Source organism: Chrysemys picta, chromosome 6 (assembly GCF_011386835.1).
Source record: "Chrysemys picta bellii isolate R12L10 chromosome 6, ASM1138683v2, whole genome shotgun sequence".
In the NCBI taxonomy this organism is placed as follows: Eukaryota; Metazoa; Chordata; order Testudines; family Emydidae; genus Chrysemys; species Chrysemys picta.
Genome location: NC_088796.1, coordinates 124,782,182 through 124,807,125, shown reverse-complemented (window position 1 = coordinate 124,807,125; position 24,944 = coordinate 124,782,182). Strand labels below are relative to the sequence as shown.

Genomic DNA, 24,944 nt, shown 5'->3' with positions numbered 1-24,944 from the left:
GTGGGGCCACGCCACAATCAGACTACAGCTGGTCCTATAAGAGGGCTGAGGGCCAGAGACTGAGACAGACTCTCTCTCTAGCTTTTGAGAGAGAGAAGGACCTGGCTGCCTGGGAGCTGAGAAGGGTACCTAGGGTGGAGCAGTGCTGGAGAAGGGCAGAGGGAGCTGGGGAGCTCCAGCCTAGCAAAGCCCCAGGCTGAAGGCCGAGTTAAGGGCCCACAAAAGGTACTGGGGCTGCAGAGGGGCAGCCCAAGAATAGGCAGAGGCAGTTGGTCCAACCCCGCTTGCCGATGATGAGTGGTTTACAGACTGCCGTCCGCCCCAGTGAGCGGGGGCTAGACGATGACTGGCAGTAGCCACTGAGGCAAGGTGGGGATAGAGGGTTGGGGGTTCCCCTGGGCGGGGAGACCCAGATTGTGGGTTACTACGGGGGCAGAACCCTGACATAGAAGGGCACCGGGGTCCGGGAGGAACACGGGGGCCAGCGGCAGGCGAGACACCGGCCGGCAGAGGGCGCTCCGGGCTGGAAGAGCTAATTCCCAGGACGACCAGCAGGAGGCGCCACGCCGGTGAGTCGTCACCCCGCCACAGTCCGTTGCTGAGTCCATTCTGAAGATGGATTTGACTGGATCATCAAACTTTGGTGGAAACACATGGCCAAATCAGTTGGTCCTTTAAAAAGAACGGTGTCGTATTTTAATCTTGAGAGAGTGAACGTGGGGCCAGGACAGAGCAGTTTAGTGGATAAAGACTCTGGAGTGGGAGTCAGGAAACTTTCCATCTTTTCCTAGCTGTGTCACTGACCGGCTGGGTGACTTGGGAAAGGCACTGCCCCGCACTGTGCCTCTGTTTCTCCTTCTAGCCTATGTCTGTCCCGTCTATTTCAATTGCAAACTCATCCCTGCAGGGGCTGTGGTTCCCGAGGTGGATGCCCAACGCACTGGGGCCCTGCTCTGTCGTACAAATCATAAGAAATCCATAAAAATGAAACCCTGCCTTGTGTGTCCCAAGCTGTACTCTGGTGGAGGCCCCTGGGAGCCAACTCGGGAGCAGCACGAAGGCAGATAATGAGGAAAACATGGAATGAGTCTTGATCCTTTTGTCAGTGATCACAGTCAATAGAAAAGGCTGGAAGCTAAGAACAACCGAATTGCAAGCTGTTGCCTTAGGGATCCTCTTAGTACTTTAGTGTTTACTGTTGTTTGACTGATTTGTGACGGCCTTGGAAATGAGGCTCCAAAAGCATCTTTGGAAGTTTGCTAACAACCTTCCCAGTGATGGCCCTCTCTCCACTGCTCACTTTAACAGCAAGTTATCATGATCATAGAACCGTAGGGTTAGAAGGGACTACAAGGGTCATCTAGTCTAACCCCCTGCCACAATGCAGGATTTGTTGTGTCAAATTGTGATAGCCCAACTCTGCACTTAGGTTCAAAACACTTCCATGCTCCTTCTCAGGCCCTGGTCTCCATACCTGGGGACCCCCTTAGTCCACGTTTCCACATCTCGATCACAAGGTCCTCAAAAAGTGCAGTTGCTTTGCAGTACCAAGGAACCTCGGTCCAGGTTTGGCTTCCCTGACAAAGGGTGTTTTATCCACCACAATCCCCTTAACAAATGTCTGGTTTGCTGAGAGTTTCATCCTGAGGGTATCCACATCTGGAACTCAACATGCACAACTTTAGCACATCTCGCCATGTACAACTGGGACTGCACCTGCGTCAGCGGGTGATGGTCGCCTTCCAGACCTGGGCGTGGCGAAGGTGTCCACGTGGTGTTCTTTCTGACCTCACCTCGGAAAAAAATTGCACCACTTCCAAGCCCTAACAAGAGCTGGAACACTGAGATTAGAGTTGTGGGCCCGGAGTCCAGAGAAACACAGAGAGACCTCAATGGGGGACGTTCAGGACCAGAGCTGGGTGGGAATTTTTCGCTGAAATGGCTTTTGCTGGAAAAGGCTGAGTCACTAAAACTTTTCACGGAAATGGTACAGTTTTGACAAAACTTTCTCAGGTCTGGGATGGAATTTCTGGTTCTAAAGGGAAAGCCGATAGCCACGGGGTTAGGACACGCAGCTGGGCTGAGGGAACCACAGGTTCACATACCTACTGTGCCTGATTCACAGTAGGATTTTTGAACCTAGGTTTTCTACATCCTGAATGAGTGCCCTAACCACTTGGCTACAGAGCCAGTCTCCTAGATAGCTGTGCAGCAGCTGGCAAGGGGATTCCCAGCTTAGGTAGCCATACGCATGCTAGCGCACTAAAAATAGCAGTGTGGCCAAGGGTGGGGCAGGATTGTGGGGCAGGATTGTATTCCGGCAGCTAGCCTGTGATTATATTTAGCAGGCTAGTTCTGCTCCAGCTAGCATGTGCGTGTCTACCCAAAGCAGCTGGGTGGCCAGGCCCTTCATCTCTCCTGTTGGACTTCTTCCACTTTGTATAAATAATTAAATCAGACACTGGCTCTATAGCCCGGTGGTTAGACCAATTGGGGATCCGGGCTCGAGTCCCTGCTGCAAAGCAAGACCTTGAACCTGGGGTTTTCCTCATCAGGGCCCTAACCACTACGATGTTGGCTGGTTTGAGGCATTTGTCTCCCAAATGCAATTCTTGTGTTCTGACCAGCTCTGCTCAGGACCTGTGACCATCAAGCTTGGCACATCGGGGGCATATTGGATTTGAAAAAGTGGGCACTGGTGTCACAAGGGGTGCTGAGTTCTATTGTAAACCTAACCCTGCTGTGTGTCTACATGGGCGCCTGTGGTATCATCTGATGCCAGGTCGCGGTGACTTTATTAATACTCCAGGCAGCCAGACACACAGTGACTCATCAGTAGGTCTGAGGAAGCACATTATTACTGTTCATGTTGCTCCACCTTCAAGACTCCTGCCTACCAGGAATCTGTCCAGTATAAATATTTATGGCTGAGTTATAAACTCCTGAAAATAGGGCTTTCGAGCAGAAATGCTGACAGAGCCATAACTCTAACGATGCTGGCAGACATCACTATAATATTCTTTCAAATCGAATTGGTACAGTAAAAAATGTAGTAATCAGGCTACCTCTACAGTCGCTCGCCAAGTAGCTTGTCCTTTTAGATTGGTTTTCAATGAGTGTCATCGTGGTGGGGTTACAAACATTGCTATGGCTAAGTACTCACGGTTCGAAGAGCTTTGAAAGCGTCTGTCACCCAGTCGGTTATCAAATGGTAGTATTTTCTCACGCCGCGAGCTGTACCTTTTCAGCTTCGTTTATAAGTCGTTAGCCTTTATAGTTTGATACATTGTGCCGATAGCTTCAAAAGCAGCCGCTGTGGGGTTAGCATCAGCTGGCTTGGTGTTTCCAGATTTCCAGCGTTCATTAAGATTCGGGATTTTGTCCATTGCTCTGCAGGATTGGTGCAGAATAACCGTAGATCGCTTAGGGGCTGACACACTTTATTGGTGCTCTTTCCTGCAGGGTTTTATTTTGGGAGCTGAATTTCCCTGCAGCGTTCTAACCTTCATGCTGAAGAAAAGGGTGCTGGCTTGTTCCTGGGGTCTGCTTTCTGGTCACGTGATCCTTTGGTACCTGCACTGAGGAACTGTTAATCGGTGCAGTAAATTGCCCTGCAAGAGAGGGTTCTGTCTACTTTAGGAATAAAGGGGACCAGCAAAATTAATATCTGTACACTTTAAAGGAAAAAAATACAGCTGAGGATTTACTCTCTCGCTGTGGTCCTACTATGGCCACCATCGCATCTGAGCCCCTCGCAATCTTTAATGCACTTATCCTCACAACACCCTGTGAGGTAAGTGAATGCTATGGTCCCCATTTCACAGATGGGAAACTGAGTCACAGAGAGACTAACTGACTTAACCAAGACTGGGCAGGATGCTTGGGGTGGAGCAGGGAATTGAACGTGGGTCTTGAGTCCTAGGTTTGTGCAGTAGCTAGTGAACCAACATTTCCTTAAGCTCAGAGCTGCTGTTTACCACCAAGCTCAAACCATAGAGGCTTGTGAGTAGTACAGTCCCTGGTTAGTTTCTCAGACAGTGACTCATTTTCTAAATTTGTCCTGGTTCTTGCTGCTGAGACCAACCTGCTTCTGGTCCATCCGTGCAGGGAGCTCTTTCTGTACGTCATAGAGAACCCTCCCGTCCTGCCCCCTCTGGCAATGGCCCTCTGCTCAAACGCATCCATGATGCGGCTTAGCTGTAATCTTTTAAACACCTCCAGCACAAATCTGGCAGGTGGCTGGTTGCACCCAGTAGAACTGGGTTTTGGCAGCCTGGGGAACACAGATTGGATGCCTCTCTCAGTGAACACTGGGAGTCTGTGAGGAAACCAGCCTTGGTATTGGCCCATTTCAAGGGCCTACCTCCCATCCCACACGCCCTGTCTTATATCCCATCAACAGATGACAGAGCTGAACTGACTATATTGGGGGTGACTGTGTCTCCTGTGCTTGTCAATGTCCTGCAAGTGGACAGGATTGCAGATACAGTAATAACCCAAGCAGGTAGAAGCAGCTCATTTTTATTTTCTTTATTGATTTCACTTTGTCATGCAGAATACACATCCTGAGTGTATCTATTATAAAAACACCCAGGCAGCCTAAAGATCTGAAATCTGTAACCTGAGCTGTTTGTTTCTTAAGCCATGGAAGTAATAGGCAAGTGCAAAAGTTTTGAAATCCCCAGGCAAGCGGGGAGGAACAATGAAAACACTGGATGTTTCAATGCATTGACAATGCCTTCATTTGCAGTATCCTTTGGATGCATAAACAGGGCAATGTTGAGCAGGAGTAGAGACGTTGTATACCTCTGTATTTGACACTGGTGCAACTGCTATTGGAATACTGTGTCCAGTTCTGGTGTCAAGCAGATAAATTGGAGAGGGTTCAGAGAAGAGCCGTGAGAATGATCAAAGGATTAGAAAATCTGCCTTGTAGTGATAGATTCAAGGAGCTCAATGTCTTTAGCTTAACAAAGAGATGGTTAAGGGGTGACTTGATCACAGTCCGTAAGTACCTACATGGGGAAGAGAAATTTGACAATAGAGGGCTCTTGCATGTAGCAAACAAAGGTCTAACAAGATCCAGTGGCTGGCAGTTGAAGCTAGACAAATTCTGATTAGAAAAAAGGTACATATTTTGAACAACAAGAGTAATTAACCATTGGAACATTTACCAAGATTTGTGGTGGATTCCCCATCACTGGAGAGATTAGCTGTTTTTCTAAAAGATATGCTGTGGTTCAGACAAGAATTAATTCAGTGAAGATCTCTGGCCTGTGTTATACAGGAGGTCAGCCTAGATGTTCGCAGTGGTCCCTTCTGGCTTTATAATCCATGGATCTGTAAGTATATGTATTTTTTTGAAGCACTGTCTCTGAAAGATGCTTTTTGAGAGCACCAGGTGATACAGAAGTGCTGAAAATTCTGACCACTGAGGTCAACGGGAGCCACTCGGTACATTTGTAAATCCAGACACTGATTGAGGTGTCTAGATATAGCTTTAGGAGCCCAACTTAAACTCCCACTTTGAAATCTTTTCTTCCAAGTCACATCTGGAAGTATTGGCTTTGGCAGGTGGCACATCAACAGAGCTGTGGTGGTGCATGCACACCCTGTCCCCCTTCAGGATGGATTGTGGGTGTGCTGACACCACAGTTACAGTCTACCAGACTGTCCTGGACCTCACAACAGTGCAGCCCAATGGCCAGAGTCAAAGCGGCAGCCCTTGGATTCTGGGCTGTGTGGCCTAATGGCCTGAGATAATATGGCCACCCACAAACACAGGGCGGTGTGGCCTAGTGGCCGGAGTCAATACAGAGGCCCTCGAGTGCAGGGCAGCATGGCCTAATGGCCAAACCCGCAGCCGTCACCAAAGGGGGTGGCAGCCAAGGTAGGGGGACCCGGGCCCATCCGACTCCACCGGGTCCCAACTGGGGGCCCTAACAGTGGTAAAGTGGTCTGCCACTGGGTCAGCGAGGAATCCAACCACAACACACTGACCTTACATGGGTGGGAGATACTACTCACCCCAACTCCCTGGGTCACTTCCTACCGGGCTTCCTGAAGCTACAGTCCAGATGACATTGGGGTTGCTGGGCTCCTCAGCACAGGTAACTCCCTGGGACTTTGACTCGAGCCAGTCAGCTGTAGGCAACAGGTCTCCAGTCTGGGTCTCAGAATCTCCAGCTCCCGCAAGCAAGGGCTGTAATGGCTCCTGGGCTGGAGCCTCCACCAAGTGTCCTTCCTCCTGGGTGGTCAGCCTAGACTGAGCTGGGCTGCTGTCCTTTACACTAGCACAGCAGTTGGAGCATTCCCAGCATGGTCTGAGGGGCGGGACTTCCTCTGCCCATAGTGTGGGGTATGCATCCTGTCACAAGGACCTTCAACAGAGGGGTGGATTGGTAGTATGGTTAGCATCAGAGTCAGAATATATGAACACTTTATTCCTGATCCTGCAGACATTTACACATATGAGTGACTTAAAATAGTCCCCTTGAACTCTATTCGTGTGCATAAAGATACTCATATACATCAGTGTTTCCACAGCTGGGGCGTTAGACACTTCCACCATTCACAGTCAGGGAGGGGTGTGTCAGTAGCTTTTAACAAACAATTGAGTGCAAACTAAATTCCCATTTGTGGGTTAAGCTTGTGGTCTTACACAAGACGTATCAGTAGAAAAGCCCTGCACCTGTATCATTCAGCTATATTACATGCACTGGATCCAGTGTACTGCATACAATATTCTGAAGAAGGTAGTAGAGCCATCTTCTGTTCAGACAGGAATAACTGTTGTTTTTCTCTGCAGAGCTAGGTAATACTTTGCAAAAGACAATGCTGCAACTCAGCAGGGTTGTCTCGTAGGCAGATACAGTATCTAGAATAGACTATTCAGTAGTGTATATTTTTTCTCGTGCCTTCACTTTATAAGAATGTGTACAGTTTTCATGGTCAGACTGAGTACATTTGCAGCCTCCGTTCAATTAACCGTTAGCAAGTCAGGCTCTGCAAGGTCAATATGGAATCCCCAAACTGATCTCACTAGTTGCCTTATTCTCTTTTCATCAGGGCCTTTTGTTGCCAAGGCTTTTTTGGAACAGCAGGCTTTCTATTTAGGGTGTCTTTGTGATTTAGCTGAGAGAAGCACAGCTGCTTTCAAACTGCTTGAAATGACCTTGCGGTAACAATTAGCAGGTCATGCAAGACGGAGCACAAGAATGCCTTTGCTTGCTGCTGGCTATCTGAGCAGAGGAGTCTGAGAAGAGCCGTGTTTCTCTTTCCAAATATCTGGATTCTGAGTCGCATTGTTATGAAATGAGTGACACACCAACATCTCTTACGAAGAAGATGCTTTCAGATAATGCTCGGCATCCCATAACCCGTAGGGCATCAGAACTGCTTGCAAGTTACACTAGGGCCTGTCACCTTTGTAATATTATCGTTAATATTTGTATGGTAGCTCCGGGGAGGCTCCAGGATGGCCAAGGACACTCCGTCCCATGCCAGTGTAAAATGGCATTGTAATTCACACCCGCGCTCTGGCCCATTTATAATGCCAGGGTGCTGTAAAGGGGCCTTATGTAAATGAAAACAGGCCCATCAGGTCAGACCTCCAGCTGGTGTAGATCATTGTAGCTCTGTTGAAGACCCCAGATGAGGATCTGGCCGTAAATAGATGTATCCTTCACTCTCGTGCTCGCCTCCTGAATGGGCCTGCAAATCACCAGCCTCTATTTGCTTTGACTGATGTCATTTCTAATATACCTCGTGACTATAAGAAAACTGCTTGCTACAGTAGGTGGCATTCCAAAGGGCGGGTACTTGGGTTTTGGCTTGGTTAGTGATATCTTGGGACAGTTCCAGCTGCGTTCACCATATTATTGTCTTGACACTGCAGGAACCTCCATTTGTATTTAGTGCATGAGGCTGACCTCTCTGTAACCTTCCTTCCCTTCTCTCTTGGGCTTGATGAGTGTCCAGGAACCTCCTGTGACAGGTTTGAGCCCTTTGGGGTGTCACCTGATGTGCTGGGGTGCCACTGAGTCAGCCTATTCTGCCAGCCTGGGTCCCCTTTACCTGGCCTTGCTGGGCTAGGCTCACAAGCCCCTTCCAGCCAAGCACACAGGCAGCGGCACACCCAGCTGCACAGACAGACAGAGATCCGCTCTGGAAAGATTCAGCCTGAGGGGCTTGCTCCAACGCTCTGGTGCCCACTCCTTTTAAGGGACGTACAAACCCAAAGTTTTTATTAAATTCACCCCCTCCCTCAATGTGGAGGGAGGTGTGCACACTTTTTGGCCCTCTTCCCCCCCCCCAGTTAGAAATTGCAGAAACTGGGTTTTATTATAAACAAGAAATAAGTTTATTAACTACAAAAGGTGAATTTTAAGTGAATATAAGAGATACCAGACAGAACAAAGTAGATTACTGAGTAAATAAACCAAACATGCAAGCTAAGCTCAATAGATTTAAGAAACAGGTTACACAATGTAATTTCTTACCCTAAATGTTATTTTAGGCAGGTTGCAAAGTTTCTGTGGTTCAGAGTTCCAGTTATATTCCTTTTCAGACTGGACCCCTGTATCAGTCTGGACTCCCCCCCCCTTGCCTTCCCTTCAGGTGGCTTTAGCGGTCTTTCTTCTTGGGCAGACAGGCCATGGAGAGGAGGTGCCCCGTTTGCCTTCCTCCCCACCCTTAAATAGGATTTACATGAGGTGGGAATCCTTTGTTTCCCAAACTTGACCCCCACTTCCCTTCCAGTGGAAAGTTACAGGAAGTCCCAGGTAATGTTTAGTATCAGGTGACAAGACCACATGAGTCAGTGGCAGTATGGAGTGTCCACAGGAAGGCCAGGCCTTTTCACAGTCCATTGTCCTCACTGGTGGGCCATCTGCCCTGTCTGGCTTTTCCATTGTTGTACCGGAAGTGTTAGTGGGCCTCACCCAAAGTAGCATAGTTAAATACAGAGACATAGTAAATATTCCTAACTTCAGCTACAGAAATGATACAGGCATACACACTGAATAATCCCATTCAGTAAATTCTAACCTTTCCAGTGATATCTTACAAGACCCATCTTGCGTAAAGTACATCTCAGTTATGTCATATTCATATCATAAGCACATTTTCATAAAGAATATGGAGTGGAACATCACACCTCCTTCTGAGCAGCCACCAGAAACAGACCCTGCCACCCGGGTCTTGTAGGGAACCGTCCCACTTTCTCAGCCTGGAAGTAGCAGGGGTCAGGCTGCTGGGAAATACTTTATCAAAAGGCTGTGGGTTGGTTCTGTTGGTTTTTTTTTTTAACAAAGAAAGGCTTTTGGGCGATGTGAAAAATTTTTAGTTATTTTCCCATGGTTTGAAATTTTTTGATTTTTCAACAAAACAACTCAGAACAAAACTGCAAACTGAACAGAACTAAAATGATTTTTTGTTTGTTTCTTGGGGAAGGTTCAGGGTTATTTGGGAGTTTACCCCCCCCCCGCCAAAAAAAGAGGGGAAGAAACAAAATGAAAACAGAAAAATTCTCATTTAGATTCCCTCTGATTCGAATCAAGACAGGAGTTCATCATTTCTGACTGATTCAAAACTCAAATTCTTAGATCATTACATTTGGCTTTGTCTTGGTTGTGTGCATAACATGAAAAGTCTCTTGCCATCTGTCCTCTCTCGCTCATTCAGGGTCATTCAAGATGTGCCCACAACAGCCACCTCCATCAGAACACAGCCAGGAGCGTGGGGATTTCATGCTGATTATTACCTTAAGCCAGCGCACCTTGGGCTGAAAAGGTGTTTTATAGCATCAAGATATTCTAATGAATAGGGCTGGTGGGAAATTTTCTGATGGCACTGATGGGTTCCCCCTGGGGTACCACCTGGAACGGGGGTACCACTGAACCCCCTGACCCACCAGCCTGGGCTCCCTCTCACACTGTGCTGCTGTGCCAAGATGCAAAGCCCTCCAGCCTGCACTTTCACCAGCATTCACACAGGTAGGGACGCACCCAGCTGCAGTTACATGCAGGCTCTTTGACCAGCCCCTACATAGGAAGGCTACTGCCAAGGCAACTCCCAGCTCTCCAGGCATACACCCCCTCTGGAGTATAAACCCAAAATTATACCATCTTGGACTGCACAAGGAACTATACAGCGTAAGCTCATAAAGTCCACCCCCTCCCTCAATGTGGAGAGGAATATGCAACAGCCTTTTGCCCCTGGGCTAAGATTCCCACACACTTCACTCCAACTCACAGGTTTAGATAAAGCAAAAACAAGTTTATTAACTACAAAAGATAGATTTTAAGTGATTATAAGTGATAGCAAACAGATCAAAGCAGATTACCTAGCAAACAAACAAAAAATGCAAACTAAGCTTAGTATACTAGATAGATTGGATATGAATAGCAGAGTCTCACCCTAAGAGATGATACAAGCGGGCTGCAAATTCTTAAAGGGGCAAACTGCGGTTGCTTTACAGCTTGGAATCCCCAGGTGTTTCATTCACACGCTAGAAATCCCTTTAGCCTGGGTCCAGGACTTCCCCCAATTCAGTCTTTGTTCCTCAGGTGTTTCCAGGAGTCTTCTTGTGTGAGGAGTGAAGAACCCCAGATGATGTCACTCCCTCCCTTATATAGCTTTTGCATATGGTGGGATCCCTTTGGTTTCAAAGCTTGGCTCCCAGACCAGTCTGTTGAAAAATAATGACATCCCAAGATGCAGTCCAGCATCTCGTGATCTGATCACATGTCCTTGTAGAGTCATAGCAACCATCACTCATAGGCTGATTGGAGTGTTCTCAGGAAGGATCATCACCAGGTGGGAGAAAAGCTTCTCCTAAGGCCTATTGTTTTTTCCTAATGGCTCATTGCCCTGAAAAGGCCCTTCCCCACCCACTATCTAGACTGAAAGCATCTTGTCTAGTGGGCATTCCCCAGGTGTAACTACATTTGAAATACAGATACATAGTCAATATTCATAACTTCAGATACAACAATGATATATGCATACAAATAGGATAATCATATTTAGCAAATCATAACTTTTCCAGTGACACCTCACATGACTTATCTTGCATAAAATACATCATAATTACATCATAATCATATCATAATAATATCACTACAAAGAATATGGGGTGCAGTGCCACAGGCACGTGTTGCTGAAGGAAAATGCTGTGTCATCAAAAGTGAAACGTTTTGCGGAAACGTGTTGCTATTGGACAATATCTCATTCCGAAAGAAAAACTGACAAAAAGCGTCTCGATAACCAACAGCCTGCTCCCTAACAAAAGAGAAGTAAAAGGAGCAACGCCGATTTACATCGCCTGAGACTCTGGCCATGTATATTAATACATAAAAGGCAACATGCTCCAAGCTATCTACACAGCAACAACAAGAAAACTACAAATAATAATACAACATGCATAACTTTTTTTAAAAAAAATTGTATTGAGCCTTTCTGTATGAATACAAAGTGCTATATAAGTACTAATTATTATTAGTAGTAGTAATTACAGTAACTTCTGCAGGATCCAATTAAGAATTGAATCTCATTGAAGGAGGTGCTGTAAAAACCTGCAGTAAGAGACCTGCAATCTAAAACAGCATCAGGCCGTACCCAACATATTTTAAGTGCCATGTACTCTGGAAATCTCTCTTTTCATGGCGTAAGTGCTGATCCAACTTCCATTGAAATCCAGGGTAAAACTCCCTTTGGCTTCACTGGGAGCCGGCCTTTGTCACACAGCTGTTGCATTATTTAGTAAAGATAATATTACCTGCATGGTACCCATATAGAGCTGTTATTTTTACCATGGGAAGATTTCATTCACCTCCAAACATTTTGCTCTCAATAGCAACAGGACTTGCAGTAAGCCAGCCCAGGGGCTAACTAAGGGCTTGCACCAAAGTGCATTGAAGCCGTTAGGTATCTCCAATGACTTCAGTGAGCTTTGAATCAGGTTCTTACGTTGTTTCTGGGCTAGAATTTATGGAAAACTGCACTCGAGAGGAAGGATCAGCTGCCCCACTAGTTGAGGGAGGGGAGAAATGGTCAGCACCTTAGCAGCAGGGAGTGGCAATCTACACAAAGAGACCATAGGCAAGCTATTGAAAGCTCATGCCGTGCTAGAGGGCAGTGTCATCAAAGGGCAGTGTCTACTCACAGCCAAGGAGTCTGTCTCTCCTCATGAGGTTTGTCTAGGGTTCTGAGCCGGAATGAAGCGTGCCAGGAGAGGAAAGGGGGGCACCCTTTTGAATCGTCCCTGGTGCCTTCATTAAGGGAGAGACTTGAGGGGAAGCAGAGATTGACCCAGAGGAGCTGCTGCAAGGAAGAACTCAGCACGCGGTCCCAGGAAGGAGGGCTCTGGACACCCTGCTCCTAAGCTTGGGTGAAGGAGCACTGGCTTTGGGAGCTGGGCTCTGTTAAATAAATTTAGACCACAGGATAGGAGGGTATTGTTCTGGAGACTTTTGCTATGAGTGGATTATTTATGGGAACCTCAGAGAGAAATCGAGGCAGGGTGCCTGCAGGGTTGTCCGTGAGGGGGTGCCCTGGAAGTGCTGACCCTGTTTCAGGCAACCAAAAATGGAGGCATCAAACATGACTGGTTCCTTTTGGAAATGTGTGCCTGCGCTCTCACGTCACTTCGGTCAATTCCACCCAGGATGTCAAGGCCTGAGCTCACAGGACCCGATCCAAAGCCCGTTGAAGTGTCTAGAAAGCCTCCAGCTTTGGACCAGGTCTACCGGAAGGGACCTTTGCATATGGAGCTGAAAATTGGGCTGGCTGGGTTTGCCCCCAAGCTGTGTGGCCAACACATCTGATTTGCTGTCTACTGTCACCTCCAGGCCCGTCTCAGTGTCACAGCTTCCCCATTCCTCTCTCTGTGTCCAGGATTATCCCCCCAGCATTAGCTTGTGTCTTCTCCCAGCGTGGGTCCCATGTGACGGTTTCCTGCTGGAGAGGGGTGAAGTATGCGTGAATAGCTGTGCAAGTAACGTTCGATAGCTAGTGCTGGTGACCCTTCCATGTACAGGTTCATGAGCATTCTGACTTACTAGAGTGCTCACCCAGTCACTAATAGTAACAGAGGGTGTCATAACTATAAAGGGAAGGGTAACAGCCCTCCTGTGTACAGTACTATAAAATCTCTCCTGGCCAGAGACTCCAAAATCCTTTTACCTGTAAAGGATTAAGAAGCTCAGGTAACCTGGCTGACACCTGACCCAAAGAATCAATAAGGGGATAAGATACTTTCAAATCTTGGTGGGGGTGGGGAAGGCTTTTGTTTGTGCTCTTTGTTTTGGTGGGAGTTCGCTCTTGGGACTAAGAGGGACCAGACATCAATCCAGGCTCTCCAATCTTTCTGAACAAGTCTCTCATACTTCAAACTTGTAAGTAACAGCCAGGCAAGGCGTGTTAGTTTTATCTTTGTTTTCTCAACTTGTAAATGTACCTTTTACTAGGGTGTTTACCTCTGTTTGCTGTACTTTGAACCTAAGGCTAGAGGGGGGTCCTCTGAGCTCTTTAAGTTTGATTACCCTGTAAAGTTATTTTCCATCCTGATTTTACAGAGACGATTTTTACCTTTTTCTTTAATTAAAAGCCTTCTTTTTAAGAACCTGATTGATTTTCCCTTGTTTTAGATCCAAGGGGGTTGGATCTTGATCCACCAGGAGTTGGTGGGAGGAAGGAGGGGGGATGGTTAATTTCTCCTTGTTTTAAGATCCAAGGGGTTTGGATCTGTACTCACCAGGGAATTGGTGAAGAGTCTCTCAAGGCTACCCAGGGAAGGGAATTAGCACATTGGGAGTGGTAGCAGCGGACCAGATCTAAGCTGGTAGTTAAGCTTAGAAGTTTTCATGCAGGCCCCCACATCTGTACCCTAAAGTTCAGAGTGGGGAAGCAGCCTTGACAGAGGGGAAGCCATAGGAGCTGTCTGACTCCAAGGAGAGACTAAGAGAAACCAGAATAGCCCTTCCCGGCCTCCAACAAACCCCACACCCACCCGAACGTTCCCTCCTGCAGCAGGATCCCCTCCCACAGCCTGGAGCTATCCAAAGTGCCTCATCTTCTGTTGCCCTGCCCCTTGTGTGGTCATTAACACCAATGCCGAGTGTGTTACCAAATCAGACTGCATTGCACACCCTTTCTGCACTGGTGTAAATGCTTGCACAAGGGGCAGGGGACATTTTCAGCCTTTCAAACACTCTGTTGGTCTTACTTTAGTTTGACAAGAAATTCTTTTGATGCTTTAGTGAGATCTATCTGCAGCCTTAAAGCTGGGAGCAAAGCGGTTTCCTGTTGCTTGGTAATATGGTATGTCACCGAGACATCAGGCAACCCCCAGACTAAATCAATCCGCCAAATTCACACTTCCCCCTGCTTTAGTTCGGTTGCATGCTGCTAGCCAGTCACCTCTCCCTGCTGTACAGAACGGGTGCTTGGGAATGCAGCAATCAGACACAGGAAGGGACTGTTCCTGGGAGCAGTGCTGCAATGCAGTAGGTGGGAAAGAGAAAACATGGGAAGGGAAGGGAAAACAGCTGTCTGGAAAATTTCCAGAGGAACGGTTTTCCGTCAGAAAACACCAATTAGTCAAAAGCAGATCATTTTGTGGAAACGGGTCCATTTTTATAGAATGGCCTTTTAAAAGAAAAAAAAATGTCCTTTGAGAAGGTCAAAGTGACTTTTTCAGAACAGAATGTGTCAATATTCTGTTTTGAAAAGTTTTTGTTTCAATGTTTTTCATTTTATATTAACATATAAAGAATGAAGTAAATATAGAATATAAAGTTTTAAAAGCTCAAAAACAGAGCTAACCATTTTGAGGTTATCAAAATGTTTCGATCTGATGAGCACAAAATTACTTTTTTCAGGATGTAATTGCGTGAGAACGTTTGAATGTTTTTGTTTTTCTTCTGTTTCAGAATGGAAAAAAAAATCGTGGCATGTCCCACTAAACCAAAAAAACCCTGGTTCTTCCCCCGCTCTAAGGGGAGACTAGCAGGAAGTGGAAGAAAGATGTATAAGGAATTCGTGGCTGAAGAGCTGGAGGAGGGAATGAGATGGGAGGGGCGCACATAAGAAAAAAAAAAAAGCCATGTCATAGCCTCAGCGGGACGAATGAGTATCATGAACGTCGCTATGAGGAGAGAGAAAGCTGGATGTCATTGTCAGTTTCCAGACCGATAAATTAGAGGATATAGATTAGCTAATCATAAAACCCCATAACCAACGGCTGGAGTGTGCATGTGGATCGCTGCCCTCTGCTGGATGGGATCAGAACTGCCAGAGCTGAACACAGATACCCACTAATGGAGGGGGCGGTTTCTTGTGCTGAAGTGGCAGCATCCGGTGCGTTGGGGGAAAGATCTGAGTTCTGTCCCTGCTGTCAGCTGGACATCTCAGACAGCCGTATCAGGCAGCACAGTGACCGTGTGATCGCAGTGGTCCCTTCTGGCCTTGGAATCTGAGTGTGTGAATCTAAAAATGAGGTTCCTAGAGGGCCACCGCTTGCGGTGCAGTCCCAGCGATGGAGCGTGTCCCAGCAGGGTGGAGAATAAAGTGGAGGCAGAGGCAGAAAGATGGGAACAGAGTCAAAGACGCTCCCTAAAGGTAGCTATGGGGTCTTGGAGGACAGAAAAGGCAGAGAGAGCCTACAGGAGACGGGGAGAAAGAAGATCTGATTCTACCAGCACCACCGCATTGAAGCCAGGCCGGGACTGCTGCTACGCTGGAGCACTCACACCATTGCCCCTGGCAAGCCGATGGTACTTCTGGCCGGCTAACGTTTGAGTCAATGGGCACAGCACCTTGCAATCTCAGCCCCTGGGAGAAGGGATGAAGACCTGGACCTAGGTAAGGGGTTTCACAGTTAAGGCCCTGCGGCCTAAGGCGGGAAGAGGTCCCTAGAGGGAGAGGGGAGAGAGAGAGCTGTGAGAAACACTGAGGAAGCAAACAGTGCAGAGTGAATCAGAGATGGGTTCGTAGGAGCAGAGGAAAAGAAATGGGGAAGTGAGTCTAAAAAGGGGGCACTGGAAATTAAGGCCAAAGTGACTAGGGTAGAGATTTGGGGACCCCAAATTGCGATGCCTTAAAGAATGGTCAGCACCCAGCCTCTGAAATCCAGGCCCCTTTTAGGTGTCTCCAGTTGGCCCCCCAAATCCCTAGTCACTTTGAAAACTGTCAGCCTGATACCCCAATTCTGTATTGACATAATCACAGCTGCCCAGGGGTGTGGGGCTTTGCCAACACACATCTCAGGGCAGGGCTGGAGAAAAAGGCTGAACTAAACCTGTGGAGAGTGTGGTGTGTTGAGGACTGTGTTGGAATTGCAAGCTATCACTTTAAGAGCTGTGTGGGGGGATGGAGGGAGGCAGCTTTTCATAGTCCTGTTGGCAGGCGAGGGCTCTGTAGGGAATCATGCAATCAGAGTCAATCTTGAAAAAGCCAGCTTAAAGCAAGGTACAGCGAGTTGTGCTGCTCTGCTTGGGGGGAGCAGCCTGTTTTTTCTCTCTCTGTTTTTGGGTTCTGGTGTGTTACTGTTCTGAATTCTAAGAAATAAAGTTGTGTTATATTGCAACCTTCCAGCAAGAGTATTTATGCTTTTATCTAGATTCTTTCTGTATGTGCTCTGAACCTAACAGAGAGCTAGCTCCATAACCTGTCGCTAGCCAAGAAGCGTATAAACCTGAGATATTGCTGTTCTTTTGCATGCCACAAAAAGAATCTTTCTTGGCTAAAAAGAAAATAGAAATAGAAAAAATTTCTTTTATTTTTACTGAATTCTGATGATTTTACATTGAAAAATAAAACTCCAATATATTTTATGGGATATTTGGAATAGGCAACGGTACCCAAACCTAAAGCTTTAATGAAACCAAACACACCTAGCATTTTTTTCCTATTCTAAAATGAAACAGGCCAACATATGAGGCCCATACATTACATCTGATGAAACAGCAGGGTTTGAAATCTTCCATCTGGCATAGAGATGTGCTGCTAGCTCAATATTACATGGGATTTCTATTTAAAATATGTATATTCATGTCCAAACGGCTCTGAGGCCGAATGTTACATTAGAGTTCATGCTTACGTTATTTCCAGAAAATAATATGATGCCCGATGACTTATAATAAGGAACTCATCAATACCTATAGAAAATTACATGGACTCGTGTGTTACCAGATTTGGGTCGGGATGCTGTTCTTTTGGTAGACATCAGAGAATTACATTCAGGGCTGGGAGGAATCGTTTTGTATTTGCAATAAAGCCATTCGTTGTTTTGTTCTGGTCCTTAGGGCTTGTCCTCAGGGTCGATCCAAAGTCCACTGCAGTCAATAGGAGTCTTCCTAGAGTCTGGATCAGACTTGATGAGACTGATCCTGAAAAGTGCTGAGCCCCCACCTTCCACTGAAGCCAGAAGAGGTTGAGGGTTCTGGACACCTTTCTGAAGGTGCTCAGGAGTAGGGGTGCCTAAAAAATCCCCACTGACTGCTTTGGATGGAAAATGGGCTTTTCACGTGACAGTTTTTTTCTGAAGTGGCTACTTTCCCCAGGAAATATTGAGTTTTTGTTGAGAAACTGAAAACTCAAAAAAACTGAAGGGTTTTTTGGGGGCAAAAGCTCAAAGCTTCTGGGTTTTGGCCAAAATTTTTGTTTTGTTTTGTTGTCAATGAAATTTTCCACAAAGCCAAAAAGGAATTTCCTTTTGGTTTTTCTCAAAATGTTCTGTGGAAAACCCCCATTCCCAGCCAGCTCTACTCAGGGGATATCAGTGTCAGCATCTGTGGCTGGACTTGATATGAAGGGGTATAGACAAGGCCCTACCTTCAGCAGGGCCCCTCATTTCAGGCTCTAGTTACCCTAATTTATGTTTGAGATGCACCCCATTCTATTGAGACATTTTTCCAGCTGCTTGGGGCCAGAGTGGCAAAGAATATTGAGACTGTCATGAAGATAACATCCTCATCTTGAGTATCTCCATACTTACCAGACTGCAAGATACAGTGCAAATTGCGGGGGAGTTCGGAGTGACTCTGCCCATAATTAAATGCCATACCTCCTGTGCTGAGAATTCAGACATCACCTATGATCTCGAACTTAAGAGGTGACTTGATCACAGTCTATAATTATCTGCACGGGAAAGATTTCTGAAAGTAGAGAGCCCTTAATCTATCAACTAAAGTGTGACAAGATCCCATGGCTGGAAGCTAAAGCTAGATAAATTCAGACTAAAAATATGTTTCAAAATTTTACGAGCATTGTAACAATTTACAAAAGGATGCAATGATTCATAGATTCCAAGGTCAGAGGCACAATTGTGATCATGTAGTTTGACCTCCTATTTAACACGGGTCATAGATTTCCCCCCAAAATAATTCCTACAGTAGCTCTTTTAGAAAAACATCCAATCTTGATTTTAAAATGGTCCATGATGGCGAATCCACCACGACCCTTGGTAAATTGTTCCAGTGGTTAATTACTCTGACTATTAAAAATCTGTGCTTTATTTCCAGTCTGAATTTGTCTAGCTTCAACTTCCAGCTATTGAACTGTGTTACACCTCTCTCTGCTAGATTGAAGATATTTGTTCCCCATGTGGGAACTTCTAGACTGTGATCAAATCACCCCTTAAGCTTCTCTTTGTTAAGCTAAATAGATTGAGCTCCTGGAGTCTATCAGTATAAGGCAGGTTTTCTAATCCTTTAATCATTCTCATGGCTCTTCTCTGAACCTCTCCAATTTATCAACATCCTTCTTGAATTGTGGCCACCAGACCTGGACACAGGATTCCAGCAGCCGTCACACCAGTGCCAGATACAGAGGTAAAATAACCTCTGTGCTCCTACTTGAGATCCCCCTGTTTATGCAGCCCAGGATCGCATTTGTCCTTTTGGCCACAGCATCACACTAGGAGCTCACGTTCACCTGACTATCCACCACGACCTCCATAACCTTTTTCAGAGTCACTGCTGCTCCAGACAGAGTCCCGCATTGTGTAAGCATGGCCTACCTCCCTTGAAGTCTTTAATTCAAGATGGGATGTCTTTGGAAAAGATGTGCTCTAGCTTAAAACATTTGGTATAAAAATTCCCAACCAGCTCGGGAAAGGAATTTGCTTCAGAAATGATTCCTGAGCTTCCTTCACACAAACTTTAACTTAATGGAGCACGAGACAGAACAGAACTAGCTGATAAACCACGTGGATGGATTAACTACAGTTTTTACAATATGTTACTACAAAAGGAAATAGAAACTCATATTTAAATTCTACACATAGAAGACAGGAACTGGCTTGGAGCCTGCAGGCTCGGGAATATAAACAGCTCAGGGAAATTATGATGCTCTTAGAAAATAAATCTCTGCTATGTCTCCATGCAAAGATCCCCTAAAAAGGTGGATTGTAACACCCCTCGCTCCTCAATCATGGGGAATTAAGCAGGGTCTTAGTGCAGGGGCTCTCAAACTGGGGGCCGCAAGGTTGTTACATGGGGGTTGTGAGCTCTCAGCTTCCACCCCCAAGCTCCAACATTTATAATAGTGTTAAATATTTTTTAAAAGTTTTTAATTAATAAGGGGAGTTGCATTCAGAGTGCTGTGTGAAAGGGGTTACCAATACAAATGTTTGAGATCCACTGTCTTAGTGGTTCCAATCAGTTTTTCGCAGAACTAGGAACAGAACATAAGAACATAAGATCGGCCATATTGGGTCAGATCAAAGGCCCATTTAACCCAGTATCCTGTCTTCTGACAGGGGCCAATGCCAAGTGCCCCAGAGGCAACAAACAGAACACGTAATCATCAAGTGACCCATCCCCTGTTGCCCACTCCCAGCTTCTTGCAAACAGAGGCTAGGGACACCATCCCTGCCCACCCTGGCTAATAGCCATTGATGGACCTATCCTCCATGACCTTAACTTATCCTCCATGAACTTATCTAGTTCTTTTTAGGAAAGCACGGTAGGCTGGGAAATGTAGTCCAGTGTGGCAACCATGTTTGTAGTCCTAGTTTCTGGCAAGGCATGATGGGAAATAAGGAGTGTATATAAATAGTACCTTTTCCTCAGGTCACAGAGAAGTCCAGAGGTAGTTTGGCTATTCTGATGGTCTCTCCTGCCAGGTATAGATAAATAAACATGATTTCTGTATCTTTATTTTGCTTTGTCGGGACTTTGGGACAGACACCTCAGGGTGTTTAGCACAATCTGAGATCATGGCAACATTTTACTGTGGTTTGGAAAGGATTAAAATAAAGATCCACCCCCAAGTCAGGGGAACTTTCTGTTTACACATTCCAACGACGCAGGCCAATGTCTTTGGCCTGAGGTTGTGACCGATCACAAGATGGCTGACACTAGCTGTAGCTCATGTCACCTGGGCTGTGCTTTTGACGGCAGAACAGTAGAACAGTCTTAAAGCAGCTTCTAACCACCCTGTTAATAGTCAAACGTTAAGGTGGAGCACCTCTTGTCTGTAAAATTCACCTTTGGAAACAAGGGGAGAGCTCCCATCTGAAAGGGCAGCAAACCCATCCCATTTTGATAGTAAGTGGGACTACATCAATCCCTGACCTGTCGTGGGTACCTTTGGCAACATACCAGTTTAACCACGTCCCCAAAATTGTTTCATTGCTGTTTCTTGCTCCTGCAGAAATCCAGCAAGCTCAGAGCAGTTGCAATGGGAAAGCAATGGTCTTATCTTTAAGGACACAACCGGCAAGTTAAATTTAAAGCTATACTCTTTTCCCCCCCCTCTTTTTCTTTTTTCTGACTAGCATGCAGCACCATCGATCTTTCAGCTGGGCTGAGTGTGCCCATTTGGCTACGTTCTAAATGGTACGTTGCACAAAGGCAAGCGGTCACCCTGGAAAAGTTTGCCTCAGGAGACCAGAACAGACCCTGAGGGGAATAGCAAGGTTGTATCCATTTTCTTTGACAGAAAGGGCTTGTTACCTTCGGGTTTGCTGACACCCCAAGGTAGAATGCAGCAGATGGTCACCCTGAATGCTGCACTTTTACATAATACCTTCTGCTCTGCCTCTAGGGTGACCAGATGTCCCGATTTTATAGGGACAGTCCCGATTTTTGGGTCTTTTTCTTATATAGGCTCCTATTACTCCCCACCCCTGTCCCAATTTTTCACATTTGCTGTCTGTCACCCTATCTGCCTCTAATGTAGTACAATTAATAGAATGATTGACTTTACTGCCGGAGCAGCACTCCCAGGCCTGGCCCTCACTGCTAAGAAAGTTACCCTGAGGTAAGAAATGCAGCTTACACTTGTGAGCTAGCCTGAGGTAAAACGCAGTGAAGACCAGACGCTTTTGTTTTATGGTGAGGTAAACGAGGCGAGGTCAGAGCTATGCCCCCATCCATGATTGACCTTGGCAATTTTACCCTGTGATAAAACTAAAGTGCCTCATCTTCCCTGTGTTTTCATCTCAGGATAGCTCACGTGCATTAATTACCTTGAGGTAAAAGACACCGTATTTTGAGCAGTGAAGACAAGCCCCTCATGTGGCCATTTAGGGTATGGCTACACTGTAATTACAAACCCACGGGGCCACATCAGGGTTGCGCAACTGTATGGAGGGCCGGGTAGGGAATGCTGTGCCTCCCAAAACAGCCTGACACCTGCCTCCTATCCAACCGCCCTGCTCCCTGTCCCCTGACTGCCCTCCCGGCCCCTATCCACACCCCCACCCCCTGACAAGCCCCCCAGGACTCCTACTCCCAATCCTCCCTGTTCCCCATCCCCTGACCACCCCCCCCCCAGAACCTCCGCCCCATCCAACCACCCCCTCCTCTCTGACTGCCTCCTAGGACCCCCCACTCCCTTACCCAACCCCCCCGCTCTCTGCCCCCTTACCAGCAGCAGGAGCTCGCAGCCGCGACACCCAGCCAGAGCCAGCTGCGCTCCCCACGCTGCCCAGCGGGAGCAGTGGGCCAGAGTGCGGCCCGCGCAGCGGCGTGGCTGCAGGGGAGGGGAAACAGCGGGGCGAGGGGGCAGGGACTAGGCTCCCCAGCCGGGAGCTCAGGGGCCGGGCAGGATGGTCCCGCGGGCCGTAGTTTGCCCACGTCTGTGCTCGCTCCACTCAAGCTAGTGAAGTAAAATAGCAGTGTAGCACGGGCAAGCGGGCTGAGTATGTACCCAGGGATATGAGCACCCAGGTCCCATTGAAATGAATGGAAACTGGGTGTTTCTTTAGTGGCTTTTGAAATCTCGACTGTCGTTGGCATCTTCCAGTCAGGTCTGAATGCCTTTCGAGCACACTGCAGTTCAAACGCACGTTGTTGAGCAAAAGGCATTTCTGGGGGCGTTTCTACAGCCTGTGCTGTGCAGGAGGTCAGACTCGGGGGTCACAATGGTCCTTTCTGGGCGTAAAATCAATGGCTCTATGATAGTGAAAATTCAGCATGATCTTTAAAACGTAGAGAAGTGGAGGGGACGGAGGTTTAATAAGCACGAGAGCAAAGTGATTTGTGCAGGGGGGGAAATAGTGTAATGCAAGCTGTAAGTACAGCGTGGGAGAATCCAGGCTGGGCAGCTAAGGGAGACAGATTAAATGTGTCAGCAGTGTGATCTGTCGCTGATGAGTGCTCTATCGGGGACTATCAGGAGAGATTTCCCATATAAAACAAAGATACTGCTGCAGTATCAAGGTCTGGTCCTGCTGCCATTGAAGTGGATAGCAAAACTCCCACTGACGTCAGCGGGAGCAGTGCCATGCCCGTAGGAGACAGCAGGCTGAGAGCTGTGTTCAGCTTGGGGCACTGTGCTGGGGAAAGAAAAGGACAGTGCCGAGGACTTTCAAAGATCTGAAAGAATCTAAAGTAGGTCAGCAAAGAAAATGATCAAAGGTTTAAGTGGCTTGACCTCTGAGCAGGGGTTATAGAAAGCGAACCGGAGAAAAGATGTGTGAATTGAAACACGAACCTGCCATTAAATACATATAAGGATGTTCCCACTTGAAGAGAGTGATTATTCTCCGGAGCCAATTGTGACAGAACAAAAAATAACAATGGTCTTAAAGCTATAGCAGAGAAACTTCAGCTCCAAGGGGAGAACACAGCAAGCTTTCTCGCAGAAGATCAGACTAGATGATCCTAATGAGATCTATAAATCAACTTTGGGACAGGGATTGCAACTATATATGTTTGTACAGCACCTACCGCAATGGGGCCCCAGCCGATTGGCCGTTAGGCGCTACCACACTAGAAATGTTAAATAATAAATGTTTACCATTCTGCGGTTCTATGAGCTGGACCTGATTTTCAACAGCAGATGGGTGCACGTTTGCCCGCACACTAGAAGGGATACATGTGGTGATCCCCATTTTATGTGCGTACATGCCCAGTCGGGTGCATGCTCAAATCAATGTTAGCATCCAGTAATGCACATGCTAACAGGAACACACTGGCCCATGTGTGTCAAGCTATCTGCTGAAAATCAAGCAGATGAGGACAGTTATGGGCCTAGGACAGCTGCTACGGAATTGCCTTTTCCGGAAGCATTCAAGGCCTTAAGTAAAAAGTCAGCAATCTGAGGTTGCTTTAGGAGCAAGGATAACTGTGATGCAGAGAGACGGGTGAGATCAGTGGTGGTGCAGAGGGGCCAAATTCCACATTTAAATATGAGTAGGGCCCTACCAAATTCACGGTCCATTTTGATCAATTTCATGGCCATGGGATTTTAAAAATCGGAAATGTCATGATTTCAGCTATTTAAATGGGAAATTTCACGGTGTTGTAATTGTAGGGGTCCTGACCCAAAAAGGAGTTGGGGGGGGGGTCGCAAGGTTATTGTGGAGCGGGGCGGTTGTGGTACTAGTAGCCTTACTTATGTGCTGCTGCTGGCGGTGACGCTGCCTTCAGAACTGGGCAGCTGGAGAGCGGCGGCTGCTGGCCAGGAGCCCAGCTCTGAAGGCAGAGCCGCCACCAGCAGCAGCACAGAAGTAAGGATGGATGGTATGGTATTGCCACCCTTACTTCTGTGCTGCTGCTTCTGGAATCATCTAGCCATGTTATCCAACCCAACATCCCGTGGTGATCTACAGTATGTGAGACAGGAGTTCTCATTTAGATTGTTGGCCCTGAACACAAATCCCAGCTCTTCAAAGTTGAGTCTGCAGATTGTCTTCTCCATTGTTACGTTAAGAAAAATGTTAAGATCCCATTATTCCCTTGGAGTATTATGCGCTCTCACTACTTATTTCTCCAAAGGGCAAGACATCTCTGATGTTCTTCTATTATCCTCTCCCTTTGTTGAAACACTGTCTTGCCAAAGATCTAATTAAGCTGTAAAACTATTTCTAGTTGACAGAACTACAGTAGACTTATTACTCCAGTTCTATTCTGCTGGATTTAATTAGAGGCTGTGAAGATTTTTATTTTATTTTATTTTATTTTTTTTGCAGTGTGTCCTAACACATCTGGACGTTTATATTTTCAATTTTTTTCTGTTTGACAAAGAGAGAGAATTCCTGGCTGATCTCTGCCACATTGTGAGTTTAATTAAATTTGTCAGCTTTTGGATTGACATTTAAACAATATTTTCTCCCTCTCTCTACAAAGACATTAGTTATCTTTAATGCAGTTTATAAATGTCTGAACTTTTCAATAATTTGTATAGCAGCCAATTTCATTTCTTTCCAGGAGCCTGTATTACAGTCTTAGAGACACTTCCCCATAATAGAAAATTTCCACTAGCACTGGCTGAAAAAATTCATCACTTTCCTTTTTTTGACGGTTTAAAGTTGAAACTTTTCAGCTATCTCTAGAATTGGTTGAAAAATGGCGCACAATTTTTTTTTTCTTAATTTTTTCATTTGAAATTTTGATTTAAATTTTTTTTTGCCAATTTGGAACAGTTCACATATCTCTACTGCACTATTTTCCCTCAGCTTTGACAGCCTGGTGGAAGTGAGAAATACAAGA

The 24,944-nt window shown here is 46.4% G+C and overlaps 1 long non-coding RNA gene across 1 annotated transcript in view; it reads left to right on the top strand.

The window, feature by feature from the left end:
* LOC135972299 (uncharacterized) overlaps positions 1-18,514 on the top strand; it is a 70,499-nt gene extending 51,985 nt beyond the window's left edge. Inside the window, exon 2 of the long non-coding RNA XR_010588725.1 lies at positions 14,934-18,514. This is a non-coding gene — a long non-coding RNA (uncharacterized LOC135972299). The remainder of the gene's footprint in view (positions 1-14,933) is intronic.
* The last annotated feature ends 6,430 nt before the right edge of the window (positions 18,515-24,944 follow it).